Source organism: Euprymna scolopes, chromosome 29 (genome assembly GCF_053919585.1).
Source record: "Euprymna scolopes isolate OS-2025 chromosome 29, ASM5391958v1, whole genome shotgun sequence".
NCBI lineage: Eukaryota > Metazoa > Mollusca > Cephalopoda > Sepiida > Sepiolidae > Euprymna > Euprymna scolopes.
In genome coordinates this window covers 385,879-399,484 of record NC_136510.1, presented here as the reverse complement: position 1 = coordinate 399,484, position 13,606 = coordinate 385,879, and positions in this window count along the sequence as shown.

The window sequence follows — 13,606 nt, the reverse complement described above, 5'->3', positions numbered from 1 at the left end:
CATAATGACAAATGTGACACTATAATATTTTGGTATCAATAAAATTGTTATTATAAATATATGTATGTGTGTGCTATTCTAGATAATAAAAAAATACCGTCGTTTTAGTTTCTTTGGTTTCTATTAGCGATTTCTGTTAACATCTGCAGACAAAAATGGGTCAGTGTAAATCTAAATTCTTCAGTCGTGGATTCTATCTATTCATTATTTCCGTCATTCATTCGTCTGTTCATTCATCCACCGTTGGTCTCCAACAGCATCGAATGTGATTTTAATTAATTGCGTGTCATCTAATTAAAATATACTACGAAGTATTTCTCTTATTTATTGCAATTTGTTGCATTTAAATAATCGTTAATGCAAACTTCGTCAAGTTTGACGGACGCGGTCGACGTGGTAGACGTCGCTAACAAGGTGTGAACCACTAATATGGTTGTTCAGTCAAGGGTTCACAAAGACCCAAAGACCCCACCCTCTTCTGTACATACACACACACACACACACACACACACACACATATATATATATATACTATATTGTATTATATTATAATATTATTTTATTCTCTATAGTGCTCTTAAATAAGGATTGATATATAATATAAGTGTTATGGGGTTAAATGGTAATAAAACGAAGGAACACAGGATTTTTAGGAACGAACGTATTCACACATATTACAGGCAAAAGCAGGTTGAGCAATACCATTCCTCGACTGTAGGGCGTTTTCACACGACCTCCTTGGCCGCGTTCCAATCTGGCGCCCAAGCACCGGTACTCGATACCGGAAGTGACGTCACCAAAGGAAGTGACATCATGAATAAGTCCATTAATCCCATGAAGGGGCGCCTCCAACACCCCCTCCCAAGCTTTTTGTTCGTAAAAGCTGTCAGTACCTTCATCAATGGCTCGGTAACCTTTCACTTACAGAACGACCGGCGTCAGGTGTTGGTTAAGGAGGTTCAAGATCAAAAGTTTCGAAGACAGTGTCTATCGGCTCATCTTCCAATGGTGGACTATCGCTGGTTTCAAATGATCGACATCTTCTTAGTTGGTTCTGGTGACGTTTGTGGGTATATGTTGGTCCTTGATGATATATACCATGGCACCGACTCTCTTAGCAATTGTACCCACCTCCCAGAATGATGTGTTGTTTTTATAACTTTTGAAAAACACTATTTCACCTGATATGAAACGTTTACTGGGTACACAAGTGGTCACTAGTGGCCTAGACTGTTTGGATAAGAGCTTGTCAAAAACGAATCTCACTTTCCGCGCAAACATCGTTTCTGCAGGTGAGACTGCTGTTGGTGTGTTCGGGTTGGGTGTAATCCTTTACACGTGTAGAAATTATTGAAATGCTTCCTTTTTAATCTCTGGAAGAGACACCGGGACTTCTCTGATTGTGTTGCCCATCATCGTTTTAATTTCCCCGTCCGTCCGAAGAGTGGTAATGATGGAATCTTCAAACGGATCTCTTTTCAATGGTATCAGCCTAGATAGGCTATCCACATGGCTAATTTGTTTCTCATCAGTTTTGTCAGCCTCCTTAGGTTGCTTTGGCTTGGGGAATTCTTTTGGTGCGGGTTTTTTAGCTTCCAGCTTTGCAGTTTCAGTTTTTTTCTTTTGCCTCCTTTAGCAGATTCCGTTGAAGTTTTTTATTTTTTTATTTATTTCTCTGCTACTGGAAATAGGACGTTTCGTTTCTTCTTGAAAACGGACAGAGTGTTTTCTTTTAGTTCGAATCTTGCTATAGTCTTTGTACATTTTCCTAGTCCAGGTGAGAATACTTCTGGAAATTTCTCTTTTAACTCGTCCTTCAGTTGTTGCGCTCCCGTAAACATGTCTTCTACCCTATGACAGAATTTATTAATAGGTAGGTTCCACAATTCGAATCGCTCCATCCAGTCAGTACCGTAGAGGTTTTCGGATGTCCTATGTACATACACTTTCACTTTTTTAGTAACACCATTTAAAGTCACCGGGAGTGTGAGCTCTCCCTCAAATTCCACTTTATCGCCTGTCACAGCTCGAGCTGATTTGTTCGTCTTCCGCATGGTTTGTTTCCTTAGCCTTTTCCACCTCTTAAGGTTAATGATGGACAGGTGTGATCCGGAATCCAATTGTAGATGCAAAGTTTTATTTGCGATGTTAACTGTGACATATTTGCGCCGGTTCTTATTCGAATCCAAGTCGAATCTAATCTGTCGGACGCTGTTCTTGTCCTTGTTATTCCTGCACTGGGTCGCTTTGTGGCCCTTCCTGCCACATTCGTTGCAGTACTTATCTTTGTAAAAGCATTGACTCGATTAATGCTTCCCTCCGCAGCGATAGCACGGGCTTGTAGGGGATCCGGGTCTTGTGACTAGGTGGTACTTATTAGGTGTAGCCTGTTTTCTTACTTCCAGCTTTGCTTTTTCGGGGTGAGTATTTTTCCGGTCTGAAGGTCGTCCTTCTAATGAATGTTGCGCCTGACTTCTCAACGTGTCTCGAGTTGTACCTTATGCAGAGAACCCGGTGACAATCCTCGGCCAACTTCTGGAGGGTAAGGCCCTGTTCGCTCTCAAAACTAGAGAGAACACGTCGTCTAATCTCAACGTTTTTAGATGAGACTAGATGCTGCGCAAAAATTAAACACTTTATGTCATCTGCCAATAAGTCAGATAGACGTAAATCATCGCAGTGTTTATTTACCACGGACACAAAGGTCAAGTAATCGACGTCGTCGCTTTTTTTGCAGGTTCAAGCACTTCCATCTTCTATGAAAGAGCATAAAATTCGGGCTGAATAGTTCGGATAAAATTCCCTCAAAAGTAGGCGAACTTTTTTAGCGTTGCTCGACTCTTGACAATCCACGGTGACTAGGTCCTCATATCTCCGATAGAAAGCGTCAAACGTCCCATCCAACTCCGGATGGTAGGTGAACGTTTCTATAACGTTCCATATTGTACTTTGGGAAAAAGCAAAGCTGTTGTCCCTGTGTCCTGTCGAATATTTTTAACAATAGCTCTTCTTGTCTGTTGTTGAAGTAGCATTCTCTCCTCCAACGCTTGTTGCCTCTCTTGAAATTGTAACTAGAGCTGTTCATCACGTTCTTTTAAATTTTCCTCCGCCTTCTGCTGCTGGTCAATCTGGGTCTTAATTAGCTGTCTTAATACTGCTTTAATCTCCTCCATCTTGTAATGGCTCTTTTTCCAAGCGCACAAAAAAAATGCCGTTTTTGACTGGAGAAGAGAGATAAAATAATAAAAAAAAGAAAATGTCCTTTCTTTGAATGCATGCGTATGATGAGGGCGCAATGTATCCCTTCTTGGTAAAAACCTTAGAGATAACTCAATATGAGGGTGGACAAAGAAAAAAAAATTACTTGCGAAACAAGAACAAAGAATATACTGTGATACCATACAGTTGCAAAAGAATAAAATAATTGTGGAATTGTCTGGAAGTTAACCAAAATGGCTGGGGTGTTTTATGTGTGTGTAGGGGGGTTGTCCCGACGAGGAAGAAAACAATTTTCACTTTAGAACCGATGTTACAAATAGAATATTTCAGAAAATTCCACTCAATAAAAAAGTATTTCTTTTAGTCCAAGTATAACGTCAAGGGCAAAAAAAAAACATTTCTCTCTCGTTAAAATATTGCAGTTAGTAGCAAAAAACAAAGGCAAAAAATTTTTTTCACTTCATTTGAAAAATGTACAAATTTGCATACGAGTAAACAGTCGACAAGTTACAATAGAATTGTCCTCGTGGTGAAATTGGCTCAACATTTTTCTCTTTTTTCTTTCTTCTTTCAATAAGCAACCAAATTAATTTTTAAGCATTAAGAAAAACGCGTTTAGTACAGTTCTTTTCAAATTAAATATAGAGACAAAAAGCTTAACTTACAATTGAGTCGATAACTTTGCCATGCGTTCGTTTTCTTCTTTTTTTTTGTTTTTAGAATTTTGTTTTTACAAGGTAATTGCCAGCCTAATTCTTACCTTGTAAATCCGAATTTCTTTTGAAGTCAAATTCATTTCCTTTTTTGTGGAGTTAACCCGCGTGAAAGTCGAATCCGACGTCGCCAGTTGTTATGGGGTTAAATGGTAATAAAACGAAGGAACACCGGATTTTTTGGAACGAACATGTATTCACATATATTACATGCAAAAGCAGGTTGAGCAATACCATTCCTCAACTGTAGGGTGCTTGCACACGACCTCCTTGGCCGCGTGTCAATCTCTGCCCCCGAGCACCGGTACTCTATATCGGAAGTGACGTCACCAAAGGAAGTGACGTCATGAGATAGTCTATTAATCCAATGGAGGGGCGTCTCCAACAATAAGAAAATATATTTCTACAGAAAAAAATATATAGATTAAACACCGAAAAGTTTTTATTTATTGATTGCGTATAATTGTTTCATCCTTTGGTGTTTTTATATAAGAATATAATTGGTCATCAAATTATAATTTGAACAAACTTGGACTTCATTAGCGCGTAGAAAAATAAACAACATTTCAAAAGTTTCACAGCCGACGAATATGAACTTTCCGGTTAATATATTGGGTATTCATGTTTTATCGGTGATATATATATATATATATATATATATATATATATATATATATATATATATGTATATATATATATATATATATATATATATATAAAGTTTCAAGCGGGCTTGTTCTGCATTTTAGATTGAATACAGTTGACTTGCAATGCAGTAATCACTCGAATTAAATAGTAGGTAGCCAGTTGGTTTCCATCTAAAGCACGTGGTTTGCTTTTTTCCACTTCCCGTAGTACCAGCTTACGGTGTTAACTTCGCAGCAAGTGTCATTATAATTCAGTTTAATTTTTTTTTCCAAGTTTTTATTTAATGAATACTTTTCAAACATACGCATTATTTCTAGATTTAAAACCAAATATTTTATACTTGAGTCAATGTTTACAGTTTTTCCTTTAGCTTACACTCTACATCACAATACCGGAGTCAGGATGCGCAGTTATTTTTATAGTGGCGCTTCTCTTACTGTAAAAACTTACATGGATTCATATAATTCAATTTTTAAACTATCAGCTTCGTATTTCACTAATCGAACTTTTAACATAATTATTTAGTAAATAAATATATTTCATATTTTTCCAACTTTACATCCCAGGAGTTTTTTTTTTTTAATTTTAATTTATATATTTATATTCAACGTGGTAATGGTTTCCGGTAATTTGAATTTCCAGTTTTTTAATTGCACAGTATTAATGTACGTGAAGCTAGATTTATAAGTTTTATATTCTGAATGTGTTATTAGTCATTTATTATAAGTTATTTACACTTATCGGTTATTACTAGTAAAAGTTATTAATGGCTTAAGTTGTACCGCGTTTATATAGATATACGTTATATAGATATATGTTATATAGATATACGTTATATAGATACATGTTATATAGATATACGTTATATAGATATACGTTAATCTTGCAATTGTCGTCTTGATTATAAGTTTATCATTTTTAATCAGGTGTAATTATTATTAGATTCAAGTTATTTCCCATACGGCAGTACCATTAACAGATCATTGTTTATATTAGTTTTGTACAGTATTTTCGTTTATAACTCGTATAGTATAGGCTTAGAGGTGGCATTAATGCGTACCGCTACTACGCTTTATGCTGCAATAAAAATGTTGCAATTAGACTTAAAACTTTCCAAAAATTAGTAAATACTTCTGTGTTTATCCCTATTAGCGTGGTAACTTAAAGAAAATATTCATAGCTCTAATATTGAACTATTTAGCTACTCATATCTAATTGAGAATTTATGGTATTTATACATAATATTAACTGCCCAAAGTAGTTAAATTACACAGGCACGCACACACATACATACATACATACATACATACACACACATATATACATATATATATATATATATATATATAATTATACTGAGTTCGTGCCACCAACACCTTGTTTTGAAGTCTTGTTTTTGCTTACACAGTATATATATATATATATATATATATATATATATATATATATATATATATATATTCAATTTTCACCCCAAACAAGGCACAGTGCCACTTTATAGTAGGGGGCTACTATCAGGGACTTAATTAGAAGGGCCATTATGAAGGGAGATGAATAGAAAAATGTTTGTTCACATTACACTTGAACTTCTGCATATCAGTACAGTTGGGAAAGCAGAATCGCGGAAGGGAGTTCCAAAGACCTGCAGTTCTGGGGAAGAAACTATTGGAGTAAAAGGCTTTCTTGCACCTAGGGATCTCTACTGTAAAGGGATGAGACTTACTAGCTTGTCGGGTTTGTCGGGGGTAGTTACGACGGGGAGGTACAAGTGTTTGCAGTTCGTCAGAGCATTCACCATTAAAGTATTTGTAGAACAGGCAGAGGGATGCAACATCTCGTCGATGGGACAGAGGCTGAAGCCTAGATGACAGTTCAGGACCTATAAGGTTGGCGACTCTCTTTTGAACCCTGTCCAAGAGCGAGAGACAAGCAGCAGATGCACCAGCCCAGATGCGAATGCAGATTAGCCTTGTCAGTTGCCGTGCAAGCAACCTCATGATTGTTTGATAGTGGAGGAATAGTGTACTGTCCATTATTTACTACGCTGTTGTAGATTTTCCAAAAATCCCGGGTTCCTAATTTCTGTGCTTCGATGCGTTTTCTGGTGGTTTCAGAGTAATCTGTCTTAGCTGTCTCTATCACTCTCTTACAATTATTTCTAGCTTCTATATACTTCTATTTATTTGAGCTGGACTTATGTCGGTTGAATCTGCGGAACGCATGCTGCCTTTGACAAATGGCAGCTGCACAAGCAGAAGTAAACCATTGGGGAGAGTGGGACTTGCTATAGAATTTCCGTGCGGGAACATGTGCTTCAATAGCAGTTTTGAACCATTCAGTGGTCTCATTTGCACACTGTTCCGCTGGAAGAGTAAATATATTTTTCCATGCGGCATCTCTGATGAGCTCCCTGATGGCTTCCCAATCAGCCTTTTTGTAATATCTCGTTGTTTTGAGTAGTGGGTCATCAGTTTTAGGGCGAGAATTTAGGCTGATTTCTACCATTATCACAGCGTGATCAGCATTCCCGAGTGGGCTGTGGGCATTTGTTGTACAGTCATCGGGAACCGTTGTCAGAAAGAGATCTAGAAGTGAGGCATGTTGATCTTGCTTGTCTGGGAAACGTATCGGAAATGTAACCAACTGAGATAGGGAATGGGATATAGAGAAGCTATGTGTTGTGCTACCAGCTACGTCTGTGTGATTAAAGAATCCTAGCCAGTTACTGTGGTGGACATTGAAGTCACCAAATACATGTACTTGTGCGCTAGTATCGAGGGAGAGTGCTATATCTATGCTGTCTGAGACGTTGTTTATTAGGGTACAGTCTTGGTTTTAGGGAGAGCGGTAGAGAAAATACAAGTAGCTTATATTGTGTTGCATATTTAGTCACATAAAGGCCTGGTCGTCTGATTCTAGTTTTATTTCTCTAGTCAGGGGGGGTGTTACGAATATAGACTCCAAGCCATGCATATGTCTGTCCGAGTCCTTACGGTAGAGTGGGAGATAACCAGGCATGTTAAAGTGGTTAGACGGAATGGAGGAGTGAAGGTTAGTTTCACTTAATGCTAAGATATCCAGGGTGTGTACAAGGAGAAATGATTCAACATCATCTAAGTTAGTTCTAAGCCCGCGGATATTCGTAAATGCAAGCCTCAAGGGGGAAGGCAGGTTGGTTTTCTTTGAGTTTGGTCCTGGTTTAAACGTAACTTTTGCTTGAGCTGTCATTTCATTTTATTTAAAATTTTCAGTTAGGGTGAGTGAGTGAGGGTGTGCTGGACAAGTAGTTGTGCAGAATACCAGACATGCAATACAAGTAGACCATCAGTTGTCCTCACCCACAGGATTGTGGCCTCAGGAAAGCCCACCGAGGATGAGTGCAGGGTCCCTTTCCATGCGCGACATGGCACTACAAGCATCCCGATATTATACAACTGTTGATGGAGCCGCCGCTCTAAGCACCACCAAAGAGTTAGGGCCCCTGTACTATCAGTCGGAAACAGCAGCCAGGAACTGTCAATCCGGTACCCTCAATCCATTAGGCAAAGCCAGCCCAGTCCAACTGTACCGACATATATGGCACTGAAGCACCCCACTGTGTCCAGTTCAGGGGGATGGGATGTGGCGGGAGCGGGGAAAAGCAGCGTTCATTGCCCTAGTCAGGAAACAAGGTTAACCACTGAGTGATTCAGACGAGTCCCTGTGATAGTACCCCTACGCCTGGCCAATAGGCAAAGAAGGAGTAGGAAAACCGGGCGATAGACAGAGCCTATCTCCTCCTTAAGCAGTTTAGGTTTGCCAACCGGTGATTTGTTTGAGTCACCAGCTCTAGGAAGGTTGTCGTCCAGGACTGAAGAGGCCTCCCTCCCCTAGGTTTAGTTTCAGAGTTTTCCTTCTCCTAGACGGATGACCTGGGAAGATCTACGGGTCCATCAGCTCCGAGGGGGTTCGCCCCGCCCCTGGGTCCTAATCCAGGTATTTCTGCGACCCCGCATGGGTAGTTAATATTAATTGGTTATTTAGGTTTATATCTCCTGAAAAAATCGGGTATTAAGGTTAACATCTACAGAAAATTTTCACTCCTCAAACGTGGTTAAAAAAGGAAATTACTATGCTTTCCATTTTCATTTTTACTGGGAGATGGTATAGGTAAAAATTCATGCAGTGGAAGTAACTAAATTTGCAACAGCATTGGATTGAGGGAGACGAGTTAATGTATGGTTAGATATAGTTTTGTAAGTTTAGGAATGTATGGTTAGATATGGTTTAGTAAATTTAGGACTAGGATAAAGTGTTAAAGTATGATTTACTTGCTATATGAAATTATGATTTGATGCCCAAACTGAATGAATATTTAGTATGACTGAAAGATAAGATATATGTTCAGTATAGATACAAGAGAACATTTGATATGGAGTACAGTTATACCTGATAGATATAGGTTATTGCGTATTCTGTAAGTATAGTTAAATATAGATGGATGGATAAGTAGTATGTTTCATTGTATACGAATGCATGGAATTTTAGACAATTTGAGTAAGTTGCCTTCAGACTTCAACGAAGGAGGTTGACTTCGCCTTTCTCTTAATATCCGGAAGTTTGTATTTCAAAGAGTACCGGTTTAGTTTGTGTAATAATTATTGCAATACTATCTCTTAGCAAAGAGATATTAAATGTTGCTGTTCATTATAGATTACTTTAAATCTATGTATAGGACTATGGCTAGTAAGTATTTACTTAGAAGCTTAGTTATTCGTTAGGAGTTATAATCAGGAGCATGCCTAGGAAATCTTTAGGTGTTAATGGGTATCGATTTACGAGTCTGTTATGTTCAAGAGCGGAGAGCAATGACCCCCCGCCCCTAAGTTACGTGAAACGGATTAAATATATATTAATATATATATTAATTATATATATATATATATATATATATATATATATATATATATATATATATATATATATATATATATATATATATATATATATCAGAATAATGAGATGAAATACATCACAGATTAATAGCGGATTTAATCAAGTGGATGACTTGAATGATTTGAATTTAACCATAATTTGACATCTTAAAGCTAACCTCTATCTTTATAGACAATCCTCCACCTCTTTCACTTACGCTTTCTACCGCCCCCCTCTCTTATAAACTTCCTTTCCATTTTTTCACCTTTGACAGACTTATTTATTGCTGTAGCCTGTCTGTGTGATTATTTTTCTGTCAACCCTACCTACATGCTCTACCAATAATAACTTCCGTTTGGTTTTTTTTGTTTTTTTTCTTTCTTCCTTCCCTATTATGTAAACTGTCACATAGAGTATACAAATAAGATATTTTAATTTTTATTTAAATTTTAATTTTTCTTTACTTTTCATTTAATTAGAGACTGGAAAATTGCGCCTAAGGGTGGTTTATTAAAAACAATTATCGTTTAGGTTTTAATGTCTTTATTTATCATTTTAAATCCAATCTTTAAATAATAACTGTAATCGGTTTTAAAATAAAAATTATTATGATTTTATCATGATTTTGTAACTAATTGGAATATTCATTTTGACCAGTTGGACTTTACTTTATGAAAAGAGAACATATTTCTACCGATATTACATAACCACAAAATGAGACGAAATAATTCTAAATTCTCTATCCACAAAGGATTACATGTTACCTTGGGTGATTCATCGAATATAACTGGATTTTATCTACAATGTGCCAATATTCAACCAATCTGAAACCTAATGACACCATCCTGTTCATTCAAGGAATAATATTCTATTTGAATACTAAAATCTCGTATCTTTGTTTTTTCAACCCTTATTTTCTTTCTCTATGTCCCTTAAGGGGATTTAATCTTTAAAATATATTGTCTATGTATGTGTTATAGAGCAAAATTATATCACACCAGAATTAATATTTTGCTAATGACTTTTCCTCAGAGTGGATGAGCCTACATCGAAAATCCATGGATTAAGAAAATTCATATAAATATTGTATTCTTTGTCCAAACAATAAATTTTTATTTTGAAAATTTTATTTTTCTGGTTTTAATATAAAAACTGTAAATTATATATATATATATATATATATATATATATATATATATATATATATATATATATATACTTTATATGTATACTTTATATATATACACTTTATATATATACTTTATACATATATATTTTTATTATTACTACTGGCTCTGCAAATTTACGAAAGTGGACTTCTTAGACGTAACTTTAGATCTCCAAAAAAGAATATATAAACCCTTTCATAAACCAAATGAAAAATTAGTATACATAAACAAAGGTTCATGCCACCCCCCGATAATATTTAAAAATATGGTAGCAAATGTGAGCAAAAGAATATCTACATTATCTTCAAATGCAGAAGTATTTGAACAAGCAGCTCCATATTACAATGACGCGCTCCATAAAAGTGGATTTAAAGAACAAATAAAATTCGAACCAACCCATTACCAACAAAAAAACAAAAAAAGCAGAGGACGGAAAGTAATTTGGTTTCTACCTCCATTCTCATTAAAAATAAAAAATAAAGTAGGACGGTTGTTCTTGAAACTACTAGATAAACATTTTCCAAAAAAGCACAAGCTACATAAAATATTCAATAGAAATACAATTAAAATAAGCTACTCAACAACACCGTCAATAAAATCCATCATCTCTAGAGAACCAATAGAGAGGGAAAATGCAACCTGCTCTTGCAGAGCCAAAAATGAGTGCCCGCTTGAAGGGAATTGTAAAGCAGAGTCACTTGTATATGAAGCAACTGTAACGAATACATCCACAAACGTAACTGATAAATACATTGGAATGACGAAGGGGCCGTTTAAACAGAGATATTATATGCACATGAGCTCTTTTAGAGCAAAAGAGAGAAGTAATACGGCTTTAGCAAACAATATCTGGCAGTTAAAAGAAGAAGGTGCACCTTTTACGGTGAAATGAAAAAAAATCGAGCAAAAACCTTCATACTCTCCAGAGCTAAAACAATGCTCGCTCTGCAATGCCGAAAAATATTATATTTTAAAAGCAACCCAAGAAGATGGATGCTTAAATGTAAGAAATGAATGCTTGAAGGACTGTATACATAGAAGAGGATCGCTTCTTATAAATTGGGATAGAAAAAAAAGATAAAACGTGAAGATAAAAAAAGGGTTTAGTTATAGAAACATGTCAAAATATTTTATTTTATATTATTGTAGATCTTATCACCCATTTTAAACGAGATCTAGAGAGAATTTTTAAGTTTAAAATTTTAAATGTGTTAAAACGTGTTTTTAAATAGAGCGAGATCATGTTATACTTAATATACTTAAATATAAAAACGCCAATTTTTTACACCGTTTAGACCTATTTCAATCTAAGATTTATTATCGTTTTTAAAACGAAATTACATATAATTTTAAAATAACGTTTTAAATAATTTTAAACGTTAAACGATACTTAAATGTTAACATATGCCAAATTTTTACACATTTTAAGTCTATTTTAACTAAATATTATTACCGTAATTAAAACGAAACTAGAGATTATTTTAAAATAAATATTAAACGTTTTTAAACGCAAAACGATACTTAAATATTAGTATATACCATTTCCTGGGCACTTCCTAGGTCTTTTTCAATCTTAATTTTATTACCCTATTTTTAAACGAGATTAGACATAACAAAATGAATTTTTAAAACGCTTTTAAACGAGACTTAAACTGAATGATAGGGAGGGGTGTTTAAAGAAAAATAATAATATAGAAGGCATCATCCCATACTTTTTTTATTTTTTGCTTCAAATTTATTACCTTATTAAAGTAGCATACAAAAAAAAGATAAAATAAATAAATAAAAATTATGGTGTGCATATATAGAGTTCCGGTTCCGGTTAAAGACAGATGAGAGTCGGCTGAAGAGAGCCTGAGGCGGACATTAAGAGAAGTCCTCAACTACCGGGCTTTAAACTGTCGGTACCGACTACCGATATAAATGTAAATTCCTGTATATGTTATACAAAAAAATATATTGCTATTATTTCGAGAAAGGTTTTTTCCCTAATAATAGAGCACTGTATGGGATTTCTTTTTGTACAAAAAAGTACAAGTATACTTTATATATATATAAAGTATATATATATATATATACTTTATATATATATTTATACTTTATATATATATATTTATATAGATACGTATATACATATATATTTATATATATATACATATATATAAATACATATATATATATATATATAAGCATTGTAAGCATATTTTTTTAAAATAAAATAGACGTTTGTCTGTTAATTCTATTTTTGATGCTTTCCAAATTCCCTGATTAATATTTCTCGTTACAAGAGAATATTTGATGAGCTGAAGGATCGTTTAATTTGAAATATGTATATTAAGACAGCATTTTTTCTCTTAAGTATGTTTCATTATATATATATATATATATATATATATATATATATATATTAATGTATATATGTATATATATTTATATATTATATTTATATATTTATATATATATATTTATATATATATATATATATATTAATTTTATTTATACAAACTCTACTGGCTATATATATATATATATATATATATATATATATATATATATATATATATATATATATATATATATATATATTAACCGTAAAACCATATTAAAAAACGTTTAATTACAAGTCCCTAATCGCATAATCCTAATACTATTCTGGCGATCATCAGTTGCGTACCATTAAAAATGTTTCGCGTATTTAAAATCAAAACATTATTCGTCATCTCATGGATCGGCAGCAGTGTCGATCATACACCACCCCCATAAGAATAAAAAAAAAAATAAAAACGTTCCGATATCAGATCTAGTTGTTTAATTTTTGCTTCAGATTAATTTAGTGCTAACGTACTTTATTATTAAAAACATTCTACTTCGCTATGTTATTCTTTTTTGCCACAGAAAATGTATTCATTGACAAAATTACTATATTTGATCGAACGAATCCAA